This window comes from Triticum urartu, chromosome 5A (assembly GCF_056163025.1).
Source record: "Triticum urartu cultivar PI428250 chromosome 5A, HENAU_Tu73, whole genome shotgun sequence".
Taxonomy (NCBI): Eukaryota; Viridiplantae; Streptophyta; class Magnoliopsida; order Poales; family Poaceae; genus Triticum; species Triticum urartu.
The window spans coordinates 667,146,086-667,167,903 of NC_141877.1; positions in this window are offsets into that span (position 1 = coordinate 667,146,086).

A 21,818-nucleotide genomic window follows, 5' to 3' on the forward strand; every position below is an offset into this window, starting at 1 on the left:
ACGACAACCGCCTCTACCTCAGCTCAGCCAGGCCACACGACGCCGAGCCGAGCGCTGCCTCCCTTGACGTCCCCCCCTCCGCCCGCGCCCGCACCCTCGACGTCCTCCCGCCCAAGCCGAGACGCAGAGATAGGCGAGTGGAGGAGCCCGTCGCGTGTCACCGGAGCTTCAACGCCCAGCCACTGCCGGAGCTTCAACGCCCAGCCGCTACCGGAGCTTCAACGCCAGCGTCTTCCTCCATTCCTCCATCCCCTCCCTAGGTGATTCCTCCCTTCTCCTCCACCCCTCCCCTGCAAACCCTAGGGTCGTGGCGGCATGTTATAATTTCATAGTCAATGTTAGAGGGTCCCTGCGGCGGCTGCTCCCTTCGGCCCGGCCCGCCGCCCGCGCGGTCTCCACCAAGTTGCGATGCCCTCTCCACTTCCTCGGTGCTTTCCTCCTTCCTCTCATGATTTCCGCGAGGTGTCGTACCAGGGCGTGTATAGGTTGATGCTTCTGGAGTAGGCAGCTGTAGTTCTGGCGGTTTGGTCCATTCTGATGAGATTATGCTCCCTAATTTTTCACTCATTTCTTAGTGGAAAGGAGGGTGAAGAAGGTAGGCAGGGCTTGTATGTTCCATAGGTTTAGCACTTAGCTAGTAGGAGTATACTCTAAGGAAGGGGGATTCTGAATTTGTGGCCTCTGATAATGAGGCCAAGTTACAGAAGTGAGCACGACAGCACTAGTAAGCTTTTGCGGTGACCATGGCCGAATATGCTAGGAGTTGGTGCATTCCATCATATGCCCTGTACTTTCTGAAATGGGTAAAATGCCAAGAAAACATTGCTGCCTTACGTGCTGGCCCTGGCTGCAAAGAAACATTGGTTCCTATGCAGTATGCGCCCCTATGAAATGATCTTTGTATGTGTGTCGATAGGATAGAACGAGAATCAATCAAAGTTGTTTTGATACCAAGTTATGAGCATGAGCTATGTGTCTAGTGCTTATTCAAATAACTATGTTTGTTTGTCAATTGGTCGAGCATTGCCAAATCATACTGGCAAAAGAGCAAGCGTCTGTTCCCTTTAATGATCAAATCTTATGCACATATGCAGTACTATGAAATATGATAGCTATTCTGGTAAGAGGGATAAGTAGGTTGTTCAATTGAAATTATCCAGGTGGAAATGGAATCATGTCTGCGTTTGGGTGTGAGACAAAAACTAGAAAAAACTAGAATGTCTTGTGAGCATGGCCCATTTCAACCTGGCTGATCTTCTGTTTTCGCAAGTTAATGTGCCCTGATAATGATGTGATGATTGACTTGTTGGAAATATGCCCTAGAGGCAATAATAAAAGCATTATTATTATATTTCCTTGTTCATGACAATTGTCTCTATTCATGCTATAATTGTGTTATCCGGAAATCGTAATACATGTGTGAATAATAGACACCAACATGTCCCTAGTAAGCCTCTAGTTGACTAGCTCGTTGATCAACAGATAGTCATGGTTTCCTAACTATGGACATTGGATGTCATTGATAACGAGATCACATCATTAGGAGAATGATGTGATGGACAAGACCCAATCCTAAACATAGCATAAGATCGTATAGTTCGTTTGCTAGAGTTTTTCCTATGTCAAGTATCCTTTCCTTAGACCATGAGATCGTGTAACTCCCAGATACCGTAGGAGTGCTTTGGGTGTACCAAACGTCACAACGTAACTGGGTGACTATAAAGGTATACTACAGGTATCTCCGAAAGTGTCTGTTGGGTTGACACGGATCAAGACTGGGATTTGTCACTCCGTGTGACGGAGAGGTATCACTGGGCCCACTCGGTAATGCATCATCATTATGAGCTCAAAGTGACCAAGTGTCTGGTCACGGGATCATGCATTACGGTACGAGTAAAGTGACTTGCCGGTAACGAGATTGAACAAGGTATTGGGATACCGACGATCGAATCTTGGGCAAGTAGCATACCGATTGATAAAGGGAATTGTATACGGGGTTGCTTGAATCCTCGACATCGTGGTTCATCCGATGAGATCATCGAGGAGCATGTGGGAGCCAACATGGGTATCCAGATCCCGCTGTTGGTTATTGACCGGAGAGCGATCTCGGTCATGTCTACATGTCTCCCGAACCCATAGGGTCTACACACTTAAGGTTCGGTGACGCTGCGGTTGTAGGGATATGTATATGCAGTAACCCGAATGTTGTTCGGAGTCCCGGATGAGATCCCGGACGTAACGAGGAGTTCCGGAATGGTCCGGAGGTGAAGAATTATATATAGGAAGTGCTATTTCGGCCGTCGGGACAAGTTTCGGGGTCACCGGTATTGTACCGGGACCACCGGAAGGGTCTCGGGGGTCCACCGGGTGGGGCCACCTATCCCGGAGGGCCCCATGGGCTGAAGTGGGAAGGGATCCAGCCCAAAGTGGGCTGGGGCGCCACTTCCCCTAGGGCCCATGCGCCTAGGGTGGGGGAAACCCTAAAGGGGGGCGCCCCCTTGCTTGGGGGGCAAGCCCCCCACCCCTTGGCCGCCGCCCCCCTAGGAGATTGCATCTCCTAGGGCCGGCGCCCCCCTAGGACCCCTATATATAGTGGGGGGGATGGAGGACCTCTTACCTTTGCCTTTGGTGCCTCCCTCTCCCTCTCCAACACATCCTCCTCCATAGAGCTTGGCGAAGCCCTGCCGGAGTACTGCAGCTCCATCACCACCACGCCGTCGTGCTGCTGCTGGAGCCATCTTCCTCAACCTCTCCTTCCCCCTTGCTGGATCAAGAAGAAGGAGACGTCACGCTGACCGTACGTGTGTTGAACGCGGAGGTGCCGTCCGTCCGGCGCTAGGATCTCCGGTGATTTGGATCACGTCGAGTACGACTTCCTCATCCCCGTTCTTTGAACGCTTCCGCGCGTGATCTACAAAGGTATGTAGATGCAATCCGATCACTTGTTGCTAGATGAACTCCTAGATGGATCTTGGTGAAACCGTAGGAAATTTTTTGTTTTCTCCAACGTTCCCCTACATGACTCATTTTACTTCTAACATTGCATATTTCATAGTCTACTTAGTCTGCTGCATCAGTGCCTAGTCTCACCTTGCTGTTAATGTGCCCTGATAATGATGTATTTTGTCATAATCTTCAGTTTACTTGACTTTTGAGCCTGCTAGTAGTTTACTTCCATGAGTTGTTTTATTGACATGGCACATTTGCAATGGAGTTTTATATATCTTTAGCCAATGTTCATTAACAGCAAGTCAGTTTTGTTTAGAGTTGAATGTAAATGTGTGGTTTGAAATTTTGATCTGATTATGGCATCTAGAATTAATGTTTATGAACAAGAAGAATAAACCTGTTGATGCTGCTGTTATGCCTGTATTCACTACTGCTGCTGCTGCTGCTGTACTAGTGATGATGTTGTACTTGTGATGATGCTACTTGTGATCTTCTGAAATGACCCATTGGCGACTTCATTACGCGGGGATAATGATTTTGCAGGTACCCCGAGAGGCCCTTGAGTTTGCCGGAATGTCGATTAACTTCCGTTCCGGCAAATTCGGGTACTCCATATGTCCTATTTTCAGCAAAGGTCATGCTAAAATTTTCCGTGAATTTTAGCATGACTTTGCTAAAAATAGGACATATGGGGTACTTGCAACTAATGCATGGGTCGGGGTATCTTAGTACTTAGTTAAGTAGGATCAACTGCACCGCCATTCTTGCTGCATTAAACCATAGGTGGCAATAGAGCCAAGTGATTAGGCCCAACTTAGAATTCTCCTTAGCATCGATAAACCCTAGATGATAAACCCAACATAGGTGGCAATAGAGCCAAGTGATTAGTGCCAAGTGATTAGGCCCAACCTAGGGTACCTCGGCATTGATAAACCCTAAATGATGAAAACTTAACTTAGCATTTAGGGTGCCTCGGCGTCGACAAACCCTAAATGATGAAACCTTGCCTTTTAGGGTGCCTCGGGCTCGCGATGAGAACCTAAATGATGTACGCTTAGGCTTTTAGGGTGCCTCGGCATCGACAAACCCTAAATGATAAAAGCTTAGCTTTTAGGATGCCTCGGTGTCGACAAACCCTAAATGATGAGACCATGATCTTGTTCCTTGGAAATAACCAACTTTTTGACCAAACTTTTTTCCTATTTAGAGCGAAACATGGCCCACAACGATGAGGCCGGCGGTTCGGGCGGCAAGCAATTGTGGGAGCTGTCCTAGGAGTTGGACGAAGAACCTCACCGCTATGAGGACGCCGCGGAAGACACCGATCCTGACTACACAAGCCCTACTGGCGTCAGGGATGACACCACTGATGGTGCCGCCGAGGATGCCACCACTGATGATGGTGGCGCACGCACAGATGGCAGCCAACCGAAGAGGCAACGGAAGGACCGGCGCCCGAGCGTTCTCGGCACCGTCAAGGAGGAATTTACTGAAGTGAACTCCGACGGGCATCCGACGGCGCCCAAAGAAGTAGTCAAGGGGTACTCGGTTCAGCTCAGGTGCATTCTCCGGAGCACCGTCTCGATCAACACCGAGAACCTAAGGCATAAGGACCGAGGGAATTTGCGCAGCCTCCTCTTCATGAAGCTGCACGAACGATACAAGTTCCCCGCTGACTTTGCAAACACACGCCTCTCAGGGAATAAAGTGAACAATGCCGCCCTCACGAGGATGAGCACGGCCCTGTCTACTTGGAGAAGCACGGTGAACACAATGATTGAAAAAGGTGATAGTTATGAGAAGATCAAGGCGAAATATCCTTTGATGAGCGAAGATGACTACAAGGAGTTCAAGATCAAGTGCGAGAGCAGCGCAACCTCCGAATCAAGTCAGTGGGGGTATGAAATGCGGCAATTGAACTTAGGGGTCCACCAACTCGGTCCCGGCGGTTACAGAGTGGCGGAGCCTATATGGGACAAGGAGGACGCGGAGCATGCCGAGCAAGGCCTACCGCCCCGCTTCGAAAAATACCGTGACAAGCAGACCAGGAACTTTCTCAGGGCCCGGTACAAGGAGGACCCGGTAACAAAGGAGCTTACCATGGATCCGAAGACCAGGGCGCTTGAGGTTGTTCTGGTAAGGAATACACCCCCGTGTAATTAGCTCCATATGGTTGCATTCTAATTAATCCCCAATATTTCTAAATGGTTCACGTTCCTTCCGCATGACAATGAAAGCAGTAGCACGGGGTCGTCTCAGAGCTCCCCTTTCGACACCCCTTTAAATAGGGCGTTGAAAGTAATGAAAAATAAGGATAAGCTCGGTAAGCCGACGTCAGCTGGTCGTGTGGCCGGCAAAGGCTTGTCCACAAAATGGTCATCATACTATACCGCTGGTGGGTGAAAGGAGAAAAAGACCAGCTCGGAAAGCCAGTCGCGCGAGGTTGAAGCACTCAAGGCACAAGTTGTGCGGATTCCGAAGATTGTCCAAGAGCAAGTGCAACAACAACTGGGAACAACGCTCAACGCCATGGTGCCTACGTTGATTCATGGGCTGACAACGTGGATTGTGGGCGGCCAATAAGGGCCTCCCCCGGTTCTCAGCTTCACGGCCAGCAACTCGCACAACGTGCAGGCGGCGCCATTGGTGTCTCCGGCAGCGCCATTGGTGTCTCCGGCGGAGGCGGTATTCGTGTCTCCGGCGCCGGCGCGGGCATTGGAGCTTAATGCACCCGGGTGTACGCCTGCCGGCACCTCGCCAGCAAGCAGCCCCTCCGTCAGTTGCACGCCCGCCGTTGGCGGTGCCACGACATTAGCCGAGCTCGACGGCATCACGGTAACTAAGCCTCTCGGCCGATGACTTCATCTCCTTGCCTTTGACTGGGCATCCCTGACGCCCTACATGTTTTTGCAAGGCGCCGCCGACGTTCCTTGCACTCTCCTGCACTTCGTGGGCGGCGAGTTGGTCGATGTCGCCAAGGGCAGAATCGTTCAACCGGGCAACCCCGTGTTCCACTGTAATCCGATGCCACCCACAGTGTATAGGGTTGAACTGGTTCGGGTGCTGCCGGGCTGCGACGAGCTGTTACCTCCGATTCGACCCACTGGGCTGACAAAAATGATGAGATGACCCTCAGTGTCTGCGGAAGCTGGCCCCTGCTTTGGCCGAAGAGCCAGATTCGTTTGGGGGCGGGGGACACCACCCCACAGACAAGACCGCCAGTCGTGCCGGCGCCAAGCCATGGCAAGAACGCTGCAACGCTACCGGACATGCCGGACCTATGGCACAGGATCCGGACATGCATATGGCACAGGATCCGGATGACAACGACAACGACGACGGTACATTTACCAACGTCGATAAGTGCTTTGCCGAACATGGGTACGGTGACGAGTTCTGCGGGCCTCCTTCTCAAGAACCCAACCAAGACGACCGCGATCTAGCTGGTACGGCGGAGAAACCCAATTGCAACAGGCGTCGTTTGGCGTTCAGTTCTCAAGAGACGCCTCCAGCTGCCGCCTTCACCGAGCCTCAGATAGCTGAGGTGCGAAATATTATCAGCCCCAACACGCTCAAGAAGGCGGTCTGTGAGCAGAACTCGGTCCCATTACAGCAGATCAAGAAGTAGGGACAGAAACGAAAGACTAAAAAGGGTGCCGGTGCGAGCCACCGGCGCCGAGTATGATATGTGCTTAGGACGGGCCACCTTCACCTAAGTATATCTCGAGGAGGGTGCATGTGGCGGGTAGGGCGATGCTACCGACAAATATGCTCAATGCTGCAACCGGTGCTATGCGGAGTCTGCATGACAGTGTTCTTTCTTTGGAGAAGCGGCGTCTCAGAGAGAATGATGTGGCATGCCCGGTTTTCGTGGCCAAGGTGCCAGAGGGCAAGGGCTTTGTGGATGGCGCCATCGGGGGTACGATCGTCCTATGGTTTGATGACGTCTTTGCTATGTTTAACCTTCATCCGCTGCACTACACCTTCGTTCAGCTATTTTCGCTGAGTATGGAGATGCGGATCATTAGAGACAAGACCCCGGACATCGTGATAGTCGACCCTTCTACACGCATGCCAAGCTCTTGGGCAGCGCTGGGGACCGCCAAGTCGCGAGTTCATACCTCGAAGGCGTCATTCTGGCAAACCCAGATAAGGATAACTTCCTCGTGCCTTACTTTCCCGAGTAAGTCATCCCCTAACCGCCCCGTAACATATGATTTCTTAGATTTCGATCGTTTTTTCTAACATTCCGTGCTCTATGCAGTGACACACATTGCACACTCATCCTCTTAAGCCCAAAATATTCCATGGCCACATGTTTCGACCTGAACCGTGACTCCAAGATAGACTACAAAAATATCAAGAAAGTTCTTGATGATGTTCTCCCCGGCTACACCAAATCTGGAGGCACCTTCACCAGGCCAGTTCGTAGGTACGGCAGACACGTGTTCGCCCACAATACTAAGTTCTGCTGCGTCAAGCATCCGCCTGGCGGTCAGAAGGATGCCTACTACGCCCTCCATCACATGAGGGCAATCGTACGGGACCATCATCACCTTCTGCTACCAAATAATCTCAAAGATTGGACCGCGAGCTTGTCGGCAATCCAGGACGCGGACATCAGACAAGAATTCTTTCGCATCCAGTCGGAGTTTGCGGAAATCATCCATCAAGATGTCCTTCATACCTCGGGGCAGTTCTACCTCAGATATCAACCATCCAACAGTGAGATAGACACAACGCTACAAATGCAGGCTGACAACGCCCGCAATTTCATGACCATCACGACAGACGGCGGCTTCATCCACGCTCCGGTCCCATGAGTCGAGTCGAAAGTAGTGATGCTATGTGTAGTTCTGAAACATTGATTGGCTCATGTTATAATTAAACTTTAATGAATTGTATGTCTATTTGGTTTGGATAGTCGTTTAACTTAGATGTAATCGATGCTATTTATTAGTAGGACCATGAATCGTGCTATTAATGTCTTGCTTTTCTCTTTCGATCCTTTTGTTGCATACTTATATATTGCTTATGTATTGTCTGTTGTTTGGCTTGTGCATAGAGATGCTGTCGTATGTCGTGTACAAGGGTAAGGTTCCCGGAGTCTACGACGACTGGGAGGAGTGTCGGAGACAGGTTCACCGTTTCAGCGGTAACAGTTACAAAGGGTACACCACTCGGGCGGAGGCGGAATCTAGATACGCCCGCTATCTAGCGGGAGAGGGGAGGGAGCGTTGGAGGAACCTGATGAAGACCAGTTTCATCACGATGATGCTCATCGTGATGACCGCAGCTCTCTTCTATGTGTTGGTAGTTTAGATGATCGATATCGACTTGTAATGTGAAGACAAACTTGCTACTCGCGGTCTCGAGACTTGTAATGTTCTATCTTTGTTCGGTCTTTTGAATTCGGAGACTAATATGATGAATTGTATTCGGAGACTAATATTCTATTGTATTCGATGAATCTGCTATTGCTGTGTGGTGTTGTCTATATTCTGTCCAATAACATATTTTGTAACCTGTGCAAAAATCAGAAAAGTAAAAAAAAACCTAATATTCATACTAATGGCGCATCACCTCAAAGTGCGCCATTAGTATGCCAAAGGATACTAATGGCGCATCACTACACAGTGCGCCATAAGTATGCCAAAGGATACTAATGGCGCATCACCCCACAGTGCGCCATTAGTATGCCAAAGCACATGGGTAAATATGGCCCCCTGGGAGGCATACTAATGGCGCATGTTGGTCTATACTAATGGCGCATGGTGTGGTGCGCCATTAGTATACCAGATACTAATGGCGCCCCAGTGGTGCGCCCTAGTGGCGTGGTACTAGTGGCGCACCAGTAGTGCGCCATTAGTAGGCAAAACTGGTGCGCCACTAGTAGGCCTTTTCCTAGTAGTGGAGTGTGGCTACGCCCGATCCTTGAGAAGGTTAAAACAACACTAACTTGGCGAACTATCGTTGTGGTTTTGATGCGTAGGTAAGAACGGTTATTGCTCAGACCATAGCAGCCACGTAAAACTTGCAACAACAAAGTAGAGGACGTCTAACTTGTTTTTGCATGGCATGTTGTGATGTGATATGGTCAAGGCATGATGATATATTTTGTTTTATGAGATGATCATGTTTTGTAACCGAGTTATCAGCAACTGGCAGGAGCCATATGGTTGTCGTTTTGTTGTATGCAATGCAATCGCCCTGTAATGCTTTACTTTATCACTAAGCGGTAGCAATAGTCATAGAAGCATAAATTGGCGAGACGACAACGATGCTACGATGGAGATCAAAGTGTCGCGCCGGTGAAAATGGTGATCATGACGGTGCTTCGGAGATGAAGATGACAAGCACAAGATGATGATGGCCAGATCATATCACTTATATTGATTGCATGTGATGTTTATCTTTTATGCATCTTATCTTGCTTTGATTGACGGTAGCATTATAAGATGATCTCTCACTAAATTATCAAGGTATAAGTGTTCTCCCTGAGTATGCACCGTTGTGAAAGTTCTTCGTGCTGAGACACCACGTGATGATCGGGTGTGATAGGCTCTACGTTCAAATACAACGGGTGCAAAACAGTTGCACACCCAGAATACTCAGGTTAAACTTGACAAGCCTAGCATATGCAGATATGGCCTGGAACACTGAGACCGAAAGGTCGAGCGTGAATCATATAGTAGATATGATCAACATAGTGATGTTCACCATTGAACATACTCCATCTCATGTGATGATCGGACATGGTTTGGTTGATTTGGATCATGTGATCACTTAGAGGATTAGAGAGATGTCTATCTAAGTGGGAGTTCTTAAGTAATATGATTAATTGAACTTAAATATATCATGAACTTAGTACCTGATAGTTTTTTGCTTGTCTATGTTGATTGTAGATAGATGGCTCGTGCTGTTGTTCCGTTGAATTTTAATGCGTTCCTTGAGAAAGCAAAGTTGAAAGATGATGGTAGCAATTACATGGACTGGGTCCGTAACTTAAGGTTATCCTCATTGCTGCACAGAAGAATTATGTCCTGGATGCACCGCTGGGTGCCAGGCCTGCTGCAGATGCTGCTGATAATGTTAAGAACGTTTGGCAGAGTAAAGATGATGACTACTCGATAGTTCAGTGTGCCATGCTTTACAGCTTAGAACCGGGACTTCAATGACGTTTTAAACGTCATGGAGCATCTGAGATGTTCCAGGAGTTGAAGTTAATATTTCAAGCAAATGCCCGGATTGAGAGATATGAAGTCTCCAATAAGTTCTATAGCTGCAAAATGGAGGAGAATAGTTCTATCAGTGAATATATACTCAAAATGTCTGGGTATCATAATCACTTGATTCAGCTGGGAGTTAATCTTCCTGTTGATAGTGTCATTGACAGAGTTCTTCAATCACTGCCACTAAGCTACAAAAGCTTCATGATGAACTATAATATGCAAGGGATGGATAATACAATTCTCGAGCTCTTCGTGATGCTAAAGGCCGCGGAGGTATAAATCAAAAAGGAGCATCAAGTGTTGATGGCCAACAAGACCACTAGTTTCAAGAAAAAGGGTAAAGGGAAGAAGAAGGGGACTTCAAGAAGAACGGAAAAAAGTTGCTGCTCAAGAGAAGAAACCCAAGTCTGGACCTAAGCCTAAAACTGAGTGCTTCTACTGCAGACTGGTCACTGGAAGCGGAACTGCCCCAAGTATTTGGCGGATAAGAAGGATGGCAAGGTGAACAAAGGTATATGTGATATACATGTTATTGATGTGTACCTTACTAATGCTCGCAGTAGCACCTGGGTATTTGATACTGGTTCTGTTGCTAATATTTGCAACTCGAAACAGGGACTATGGATTAAGCGAAGATTGGCTAAGGACGAGGTGACGATGCGCGTGGGAAATGGTTCCAAAGTCGATGTGATCGCAGTCGGCACGCTACCTCTACATCTACCTTCGGGATTAGTTTTAGACCTAAATAATTGTTATTTTGTGCCAGCGTTGAGCATGAACATTATATGTTGATCTTGTTTGATGCGAAATGGTTATTCATTTAAATCATAGAATAATAGTTGTTCTATTTATATGAGTAATATCTTTTATGGTCATGCACCCTTGAAGAGTGGTCTATTCTTATTGAATCTCGATAGTAGTGATACACATATTCATAATATTGAAGCCAAAAGATGCAGAGTTGATAATGATAGTGCAACTTATTTGTGGCATTGCCGTTTAGATCATATTGGTGTAAAGCACATGAAGAAACTCCATACTGATGGACTTTTGGAACCACTTGATTATGAATCACTTGGTACTTGCAAACCATGCCTCATGGGCAAGATGACTAAAACACCGTTCTCCGGAACTATGGAGCGAGCAACAGATTTGTTGGAAATCATACATACAGATGTATGTGGTCCGATGAATGTTGAGGCTCGCGGCGGGTATCATTATTTTCTCACCTTCACAGATGATTTAAGCAGATATCGGTATATCTACTTAATGAAACATAAGTCTGAAACATTTGAAAAGTTCAAAGAATTTCAGAGTGAAGATGAAAATCATGGTAACAAGAAAATAAAGTTTCTACGATCTGATCGTGGAGGAGAATATTTGAGTTACGAGTTTGGTCTTCATTTGAAGCAATGCGGAATAGTTTTGCAACTCACGCCACCTGGAACACCACAGCGTAATGGTGTGTCCGAACATCGTAATCGTACTTTACTAGATATGGTGTGATCTATGATGTCTCTTACTGATTTACCGCTATCATTTTGGGGTTGTGCTTTAGAGACGGTTGCATTCACGTTAAATAGGGCACCATCAAAATCCATTGAAACGACGCCTTATGAACTGTCGTTTGGCAAGAAACCAAAGTTGTCGTTTCTTAAAATTTGGGGCTGCTATGCTTATGTGAAAAAATTTGAACCTGATAAGCTCGAACCCAAATCGGAGAAATGTGTCTTCATAGGATACCCAAAGGAAACTGTTGGGTACACCTTCTATCACAGATCTGAAGGCAAACCGTTTGTTGCTAAATTTGGATCCTTTCTAGAGAAGGAGTTTCTCTCGAAAGAAGTGAGTGGGAGGAAAGTAGAACTTGATGAGGTAACTGTACCTGCTCCCTTATTAGAAAGTATTTCATCACAGAAACCGTTTCCTGTGACACCTACACCTATTAGTGAGGAAGTTAATGATAATGATTATGAAAGTTCAGATCAAGTTGTTACCGAACATCGTAGATCAACCAGAGTGAGATCCGCACCAGAGTGGTATGGTAATCCTATTTTGGAGGTTATGTTAGTATACCTGACGAACCTACGAACTATGAAGAAGCGATGGTGAACCAGATGGGATCCATGTATGAGAACAAAGTGTGAACTTTGGTTGACTTGCCCGATGATCGGCAAGCCATCGAGAATAAATGGATCTTCAAGAAGAAGACTGATGCTGATGGTAATGTTACTGTCTATAAAGCTCGACTTGTTGCAAAAGGTTTTCGACAAGTTCAAGGGATTGACTACGATGAGACCTTCTCACCCGTAGTGATGCTTAAGTCTGTCTGAATCATGTTAGCAATTGCCGCATTTTATGATTATGAAATTTGGCAAATGGATGTCAAAACTGCATTCCTGAATGGATTTCTGGAAGAAGAGTTGTATATGATGCAACCAAAAGGTTTTGTCGATCCAAAGGGAGCTAACAAAGTGTGCAAGCTCCAGCAATCCATTTATGGACTAGTGCAAGCCTCTCGGAGTTGTAATAAACGTTTTGATAGTGTGATCAAAGCTTATGGTTTTATACAGACTTTTGGAGAAGCCTGTATTTACAAGAAGTAAGTGGGAGCTCTGTAGCATTTCTAATATTATATGTGGATGACATATTGTTGATTGGAAATGATATAGAATTTCTGGATCGCATAAAAGGATATTTGAATAAGAGTTTTTCAATGAAAGACCTCGGTGAAGCTGCTTATATATTGGGCATCAAGATCTATAGAGATAGATCGAGACGCTTAATTGGACTTTCACAAAGCACATACCTTGACAAAGTTTTGAAGAAGTTAAAAATGGATCAAGAAAAGAAAGGGTTCTTGCCTGTGTTACAAGGTGTGAAGTTGAGTAAGACTCAATGCCCGACCACTACAGAAGATAGAGAGAAAAATGAAAGATGTTCCCTATGCTTCAGCCATAGGCTCTATCATGTATGCAATGCTATGTACCAGACCTGATGTGTGCCTTGCTATTAGTTTACCAGGGAGGTACCAAAGTAATCCAGGAGTGGATCACTGGACAATGGTTAAGAACATCCTGAAATACCTGAAAAGGACGAAGGATATGTTTCTCATTTATGGAGGTGACAAAGAGCTCGTCGTAAATGGTTACGTCGATGCAAGCTTTGACACTGATCCAGACGATTCTAAATCGCAAACCGGATACTTGTTTTTATTAAACGGTGGAGCTGTTAGTTGGTGTAGTTCTAAACAAAGCATCGTAGCGGGATCTACATGTGAAGCGGAGTACATAGCTGCTTCGGAAGCAGCAAATGAAGGAGTCTGGATGAAGGAGTTCATATCCGATCTAGGTGTCATAACTGTGCATCAGGTCCAATGAAAATCTTTTGTGAGAATACTGGTGCAATTGCTTTGGCAAAGGAATCCAAATTTCATAAGAGAACCAAGCACACCAAGAGACTCTTTAATTCCATGTCTAGGTGGGAGACATAGAGATTTGCAAGATATATACGGATCTGAATGTTGCAGACCCTTGACTAAGCCTCTTCCACGAGCAAAACATGATCAACACCAAGGCTCCATGGGTGTTAGAATCATTACTATGTAATCTAGATTATTGACTCTAGTGCAAGTGGGAGGCTGAAGGAAATACGCCCTAAAGGCAATAATAAAGTTATTATTTATTTCCTTATATCATGATAAATGTGTATTATTCATGCTAGAATTGTATTAACTGGAAACATGATACATGTGTGAATACATAGACAAACAGAGTGTCACTAGTATGCCTCTTCTTGACTAGCTCGTTGAATCAAAGATGGTTATGTTTCCTAGCCATGGACAAAGAGTTGTCATTTGATTAACGGGATCACATCATTAGGAGAATCATGTGATTGACTTGACCCATTCCGTTAGCTTAGCACTTGATCGTTTAGTTTGTTGCTATTGCTTTCTTCATGACTTATACATGTTCCTATGACTATGAGATTATGCAACTCCCGTTTACCGGAGGAACACTTTGTGTGCTACCAAACGTCACAATGTAACTGGGTGATTATAAAGGTGCTCCACAGGTGTCTCCGAAGGTACTTATTGGGTTGGCGTATTTCAAGATTAGGATTTGTCACTCCGATTGTCGGAGAGGTATCTCTAGGCCCACTCGGTAATACAGATCACTCAAGCCTTGCAAGCATTGTAACTAATGAGTTAGGTTGCGGGATGATGTATTACGGAACGAGTAAAGAGACTTGCCGGTAATGAGATTGAACTAGGTATTGAGATACCAAGCATCGAATCTCGGGCTAGTAACATACCGATGACAAAGGAACAACGTATGTTGTTATGCGATTTGACCGATAAAGATCTTCGTAGAATATGGAGGATCCAGTATGAGAATCTAGGTTCCGCTATTGGTTATTGACCGGAGACGTGTCTCGGTCATGTCTACATAGTTCTCGAACCCGTAGGGTCCGCACGCTTAAAGTTCGATGACGGTTATATTATGAGTTTATTTGTTTTGATGTACCGAAGGTAGTTCGGAGTCCCAGATGTGATCAAAACATGACGAGGAATCTCGAAATGGTCGAGACATGAAGATTGATATATTGGACGACTATGTTCGGACACCGGAATGGTTCCGGGGGCTATCGAATATATACCGGAGTACCGGGGGGTTACCGGAACCCCCCCCCCCCCCCCCCGCCCCCCCCGGAGGTTATTGGGCCTCATGGGCCTAATTGGTGGAAGAGGAGAGGCGACCAAGGGGCAGCCGCGCACCCCTCCCCTCCCAAGTCTGAATTGGACTAGGAAGGGGGCGCCCCCCCCTTTCCTTTCTCCCTCTTTCTCCTTCCCTCTCATCTCCTACTCCAACATGGAAAGGGGGGGTCCTACTCCCGGTGGGAGTAGGACTCCTCATGGGGCGCGCCAAGGGTGGCCGGCCCCCTCCCCCTCCTCTACTCCTTTATATACGGGGAGGGAGGCACCCCCTAGAGGCACAACAATTGATCCCTTGGACCGCTTAGCCGTGTGCGGTGCCCCCCTCCACCATAATCCACCTCGGTCATATCGTAGCGGTGCTTAGGCGAAGCCCTGCGTCGGTAGAACATCATCATCGTCACCACGCCGTCGTGCTGACGGAAATCTCCCTCAAAGCTCGGCTGCATCGGAGTTCGAGGGACGTCATCGAGTTGAACCTGTGCAGAACTCGGAGGTGCCGTGCGTTCGGTGCTTGATCGGTCGGATCGTGAAGACGTATGACTATATCAACCGCGTTGTGCTAACGCTTCCACTTTCAGTCTACGAGGGTACGTGGAAAACACTCTCCCCTCTCGTTGCTATGCATCACCATGATCTTGCGTGTGCGTAGGAATATTTTTGAAATTACTACGTTCCCCAACATATACATCATACGAAACTCAATTAAAACATGTCCAACTAAACCATATCATCCTAGTGAGGAAATCATTTGGCAGATCTATGAAGAACTTCTTATCCCTTTGGCATCTCACCTAACCACAATTCTTGCATGGGCCATCCATTTACTGCTTTCATGAAGTTGAGAAAAATAAGCATACATAAAAGATGCACATAACACATAATGCAACAGAAGCAGTTAGTATGAACTGGCGTATCCACCCATCTAGTTATTAACACATACGTACTTATAATAAAACAATTCTACAAACCATCCGTAGTTCAAACATAAAACATGAATAAAGTTAACCAGTATATATGAAATAGGTAGCACGCGCCAAGCTAGTGGCTAGATGGACCAGCCTCGTTGTCGTGCCTACTCGACCTACGACGACACCCCCGCTGACCCTCCTCCTCACGCTCCAAGTCATCCCAGTCTATGGGATCCTCCTCTGCGCTCTTCCTGGCTTCATACTGAAGTAACATCATCTTGTTGACCTCCACAAGTTTGTCATCTCTCGCAAGCTCGCTCACCAATGGGTCGAAGAACTGTATCTCGGCCACTTTGCTCTCCTTCTCCGCAACCCTAGTGCATATCCTCATGTCCTCAGGCGCGAGGAACATCGCGAACTCACGATACTCAGGGAAGTTCAGATTCGCCCCTTCCTGAAAGAACTCTACTGCCATGGCATCATAAGCGCGCGCCGCTACCTTCAGGATGTCCCAATGGCCAAGTTTGTGGACCACATTCTCCTTCCTAATGATGGCATAGTACTTATTTCCCTTCTATCGCACAACACGAAACTTTGGAGCACCTACAAAACCTACAATGTATAAAATGTTCTTACACCACAAGTTCATATTAAAAATACAATAAAATTACACTATCTAAAATCATAGTCTACAACTACACTACATTCTTTCACCATAAATACAATACTAGAAATACAATAAAATTTCACTATCTAAAATCATAGTATACAACTACACTACATTCTTTCACCACAAGTACACTACTAGAAATACAATAAAATTACACTATCTAAAATCATAGTCTACAACTACACTACATTCTTTCACCACAAGTACACTACTAGAAATACAATAAAATTACACTATATAAAATCATAGTCTACAACTACACTAGATTCTTTCACCACAAGTACACTACTAGAAATACAATAAAATTATACTATCTAAAATCATAGTCTACAAATAATATAATATAATCTTACACTAAAATTTTACACTACTCGTATACACAAAATTCGGTATTGTTCTACACCACTATTACACTACACTAAGTAGAACTCGCCCGCAGCGGCGGTAGACGACGAGGAGGCGTTGCAGGGTGCGACGGGGCCGGGGGCGGCGGCCGGGGTGGAGGCGGAGGCGACGGGGGCTTCGACGGAGGGGACGGCGACGGGGACGGGGACGACGGCAACGACGGGGACGGGGATGGTGGCAGTGGAGGCGGAGGCAACGGCGAGGGGACTTCGGTGGTGGAGGCGGCGACGGTGGAAGCGGAGGCGAGGGCGACGAGGCCGGTGGGGTAAGCGGAGGCGAGGGCGATGGGGGCGGCGGCGATTTAATGGGAATCGACGGTTGTGTGTGCATGTGTGTGTGGGGGGGTTAATTTAATCAATATCTCATGCCCGAGGCGGCGGGGTAATTATTGGCTTTGGCCGACGCGGCCAACACCATTATTATCTGTTATACATATTGTTTTTACCTTTAATTATGTATTAGACATATTGTTTGTTACATTTATATAGTTGTTTAGTTTATTATTTTACTATTTTACTTTCCTTTTATTTATTATATCATTATTTTTACTAATTATTTTGTGTACATATGTAACCATACAAGGGAAACCAATAATTAGATAACACCAACATCGATCTCATTAATCTAGCATACATAATAGTTGAAGGATGAAAATAATAACACACACGCGCGCGCACACACACACAATGATTACCATTGATGTAGAACTCTCGCTTTGGATTATTTTGTGTGTGCCGCATATGCCTATCAACAGGGCGTCCACAGCCGCAAAAAAACAGCACAACTGTCCTCGCTCGATTCCTGGCAGCTTCGGCGCCGGTGGCATAGCTGCCGGATCATCGAAGGGACGTCGCGCTGCAGCGGGATGATTCACCAGACAGGGCTGGCTGTAGTGGCCGTGGTGAGCGCATGTCGTGGCCAACGGGGACAGATTAAAGCTCGGCCAAGGCGGCGGAGTCCCAAACTTGCGTCACGCCACGCCGACGTGGGCTCAAACAGGGGGTCATGCCGATTCGACAAGCTCCAATGGTTTCATTGTCACCAAAGCAGCTGACCAAGAGGGAGTATAATTTTGGGATAATTAGATTTATGCCCGTAGTTGTGTCTCACTCGTCTGTTTTACCCCTAATTCTCAAAAGTCACTGGTTCTGTCCAAGTCACTTTGCTCCTATTAGGCTTTTGCCCTTTGACCGTTTGACCATCAGTTTGAAAACTTCATAACTAATTCATACTAAATCAGAAAAATGCAAATAAGATACCAAAATGTTCAGAAAAACATCACCTATATGACAGTGTCATTTGCATTCATGAAAAATGTGCTGGAAAGTGCCCATCCGAGTTTTAGCTCTTATGCTAGCACCATGAATAGTAAAATCTAAAAAAATCAAAAAAAATTAAAAAAAATTGGTGGCAAAGAATGACAAATGTTTTAAGTGCCTGCCAAGTTTCATCAAGGAATAATATTCGTGGGTGCCGCAGCAAAAAAAAAACAATCAGCACTCCAAAATAGATTATTTTTTTGCCACGACTTCCACAAATGTCGTTCCCTAATGAAACCTGGCAAGCACTTAGAACATTTGTTGTTCTTCGCCACCATATTTTTTTCTGAATTTTTTTGAATTTTTTTAGAGTTCACTATTCATGATGGTATCAAAAGAGCTAAAACTCGGATGTGCACTTTCCAACACTTTTTTCATGAATGCAACTGACACTGACATATAGGTCATGTTTTTCGGAACATTTTGGTATCTTATTTGCATTTTTCTGATTCAGTATGAATTAGTTATGAAGTTTTCAAACTGACGGTCAAATGGTCAAAGGGCAAAAGCATAAGAGGAGCAAAGTGACTTGGACAGAACCGATGACTTTTGGGAATTAGGGGTAAAACAGACGAGTGGGACACAACTAGGGGTATAAATCTAATTATCCCTATAATTTTATGGAGAATGGAAGTGAATGTATTTGAGAACATGGGGCTGCCAACACATCTATATATAGGCACAACTTAGTGCTGGCGTTCCGGACGAAGAAAAGACAGTACAAGGTCAAGTATCTATGGCGTGTTTATAAATCGCACGACAGCAATATACTGCAACTGGTCACGACAACTGGGCCCACATAGTAGTGGCGTAGGAAGTATTGGCAACGTAAGCAATAGCAAGTTATAGCTGGCGTACCAGTTTGACCGACGCCAACACTATTTTTAAAAAATAGTGCCGGCGTTGATGAAAAACGGTGCGCCACAAACGAAAGTCATGGCTAACCGTTTTTCCAATAGTGTCTACTTATAGAAACATGCGAGTTGGTTTAGTGATCTGCACCTAGAATTATGCATTCACATAATTACATTAGGCGCATGCTAGTGGTGAATCCAGGTTCCCTGGAAACGTTTCGCTGTTGTTGATTTCAACGTTTGCATTGCTCTCTTGTTCCTTTTACTTTATTGTTGCACTTTTAATTTTAGTCACCAAGCACTCAATATTTGAACCTTCGCAGCCGCTTTTGCTTTGGACCTCGATCATCTTGTGGACACATTGCAGTATCCCTCTAGAAGAGCGAAAGACACTTCGTGTGCTCCCTGTGAAATCGATACTTTTACTTAAAAAAATACAACTAAACCATGTACATTTACAAAATATCACAAAGACGTGGCCCTCCTTGGAATCCAGCGAAGACACTCTTCTGGCATCGCAGACTTGAATCTAGTCGCAAGCTCCGAAAGGCGGCACTCATCTATTGAAGTGGCAATTCCCTCATTGAAAGCACGAGCCTCACCGCGCGAGCCCGTAAAGGCCCCTTCCACTCGGCTGCTTCGTTTGCCAAATAAGGGGGAGGGCGATGCGGCCAGGGTTCGCAGGTGAGGGGAAGGTGTTCACAAACGAACATTTCACCGTGTACCCTCGACGTCGGGGGTGACACACAGCAGCTCACGTCGAAGGAGACCCGGTCGGAAGTGTGGTACTGAAGAAATCCAACTGGTGCTTTTGTAGACCCGAAACCTTACACGCCCGGAAGGGACCCCATCAGGGCGCGCAGCGGCTATGGGCTGCCCTAGGTCGGCCTAACCGCACCTAGGACCTATTGGATTCGCAGCCTCCAATCTTGAAGAACCACGAAGAACGAGAAGAAGATACAAGGGAGAGGGATAAAAAGTAGATGAACACGAAAAAGTAGTAGATTGATTTGTTCGATTGTGTGTTCTTCCAACTGATTGTCACCCCAACATATATAAGAGGCGGCTAGACTTCCCATACAAGAAAGGACTCCAAATCATGTCCAAATCTTTCCAAAATTAACCGAACTCAGATTTAGGCAAGTCTGAAACAACAGTTTGGTTTTTGGGTCTCACAGGCCACAAACGATCTTGTATGTAGATGCGCTAAAAAGCAAATTTAACCGTTTCAACGAGACGAACAACTTTCCTATTGATCACCTTTTCAAATAACGCAATCTTTAATACCCTATGGGGCCATCTTCCAGTTAGACTGACGAAGCTTAGCTAGCCAAAATGGCTTCCAAGTCTCTGGCCTTCGTGTGAGTGCCCTCCCTTCAAAGATGGAACTGCTCACGCGAGGCGAACCCTACCTCCCGCGCCACCACCTGCAAGGCGGCCGGGAAGGCAACCAGATCCCCTCGCCGTGATCCTCCCCTCCTCCTCCCTTGCCGCCGCCAAGGGGCGTGGCCGGGTGAAGTCCGACCAACGCCAACGCCGGTGGGGCTCGGTCTCCCTCCAGTGCGATGGGGCGGTGCAGGCCTTACCGTCGGGTGCGGGTGCGGTGCGACGCGGCGTGGCGGTGTGCTGCTTCCTGGCATGTGCGGTGTTGCGTGGACGGCCACGGGCGGTGGAGTGCTCCTCACAGCAGTCGGATCTGGCCGGTAGGCGGCGCGGGCCGCGGGCGACGTCTAGCTTCGGGCTTCCGGCGACTGCGGTAGGGTCTTCCCATCGCGGGCGCGGCGGTTTTCCATGGGCAATGCGGTTCTGGTGACGGGGCAGTCCCTCGGGCGGCGCAAATCTGAGTAGTGAGGAGGCGGTGGCGTAGTCACTTGACGGCGTGCTAGCGCGGCAGCCGGCAGCAACGCCCGGGCCCTTTGAAGCCCCATCTTGGTCTGGGCAGGCCTGGCTCGGCTCCACCTGCGACGGCTCTGGCGGACGGAGGTGTGGCTCGTGCGGGGGGTTGCGGAGATGGCGGCGTGCCCACTGCAGCGTGGCGACGGGAGATTCACGGGCCATTTCAAGCTCGGCCGGACCCATGTGTCTGGTTTGCTCCTCTTGTTGTGCCCAGTCGGTGAACGCCGATGGCGGTTGAGGTTGTCTCCTCCCGCGTGGCTACTGACACTACTGCTCCTAGTTCCGGGCTGCTCCCTCTCGGGCCCGTAGGTCCTGCTTTGGACTCCATGGTGAGATAGCAGTGGTGACTCCAAGCCCGTGGTGGCGCATGGTGATGGGCGGCAAGTGTGGTGGAGCGCAACGGATTGGTCGGGTTGGTGGGTGTGTGGCGGACGGGAGAAATCCCAGTCGGCTTGGCCGGCACCGATGCGGCGACGCCCATGGGTACCATCGTTCCTCCCTGAAGGGCGTCGGGTATCCCCCTCACCCATGCCCCTCCGCGTACCGGGGGAAACCCTAGGACCAGTCTAGGTAGCAGCACCGTCATCATCACGTTCCTTTCTGAAGGTGTTGCTCGGTATGCGGTGGTTCGAAGTGCTAGGAGTGCGGTGGAAATCTCAGGAGGGTGCAGCGGCTGCGGATCATCATCGTTTTCATGGATCTGACTCTGTTGTCATTAATTTCTTTTTCCTCATTTTTATTTCTTTTGGGCATGCTTGTGCCGTCTGCCCGAGCAGTGGATTCTCAGATGTATTGGGTCGCTGGCTATATCTATATAGCGGGGCGAAAGCCAATTTTGAGAGATCTTCCAGTCAGACTCGGTCATGCA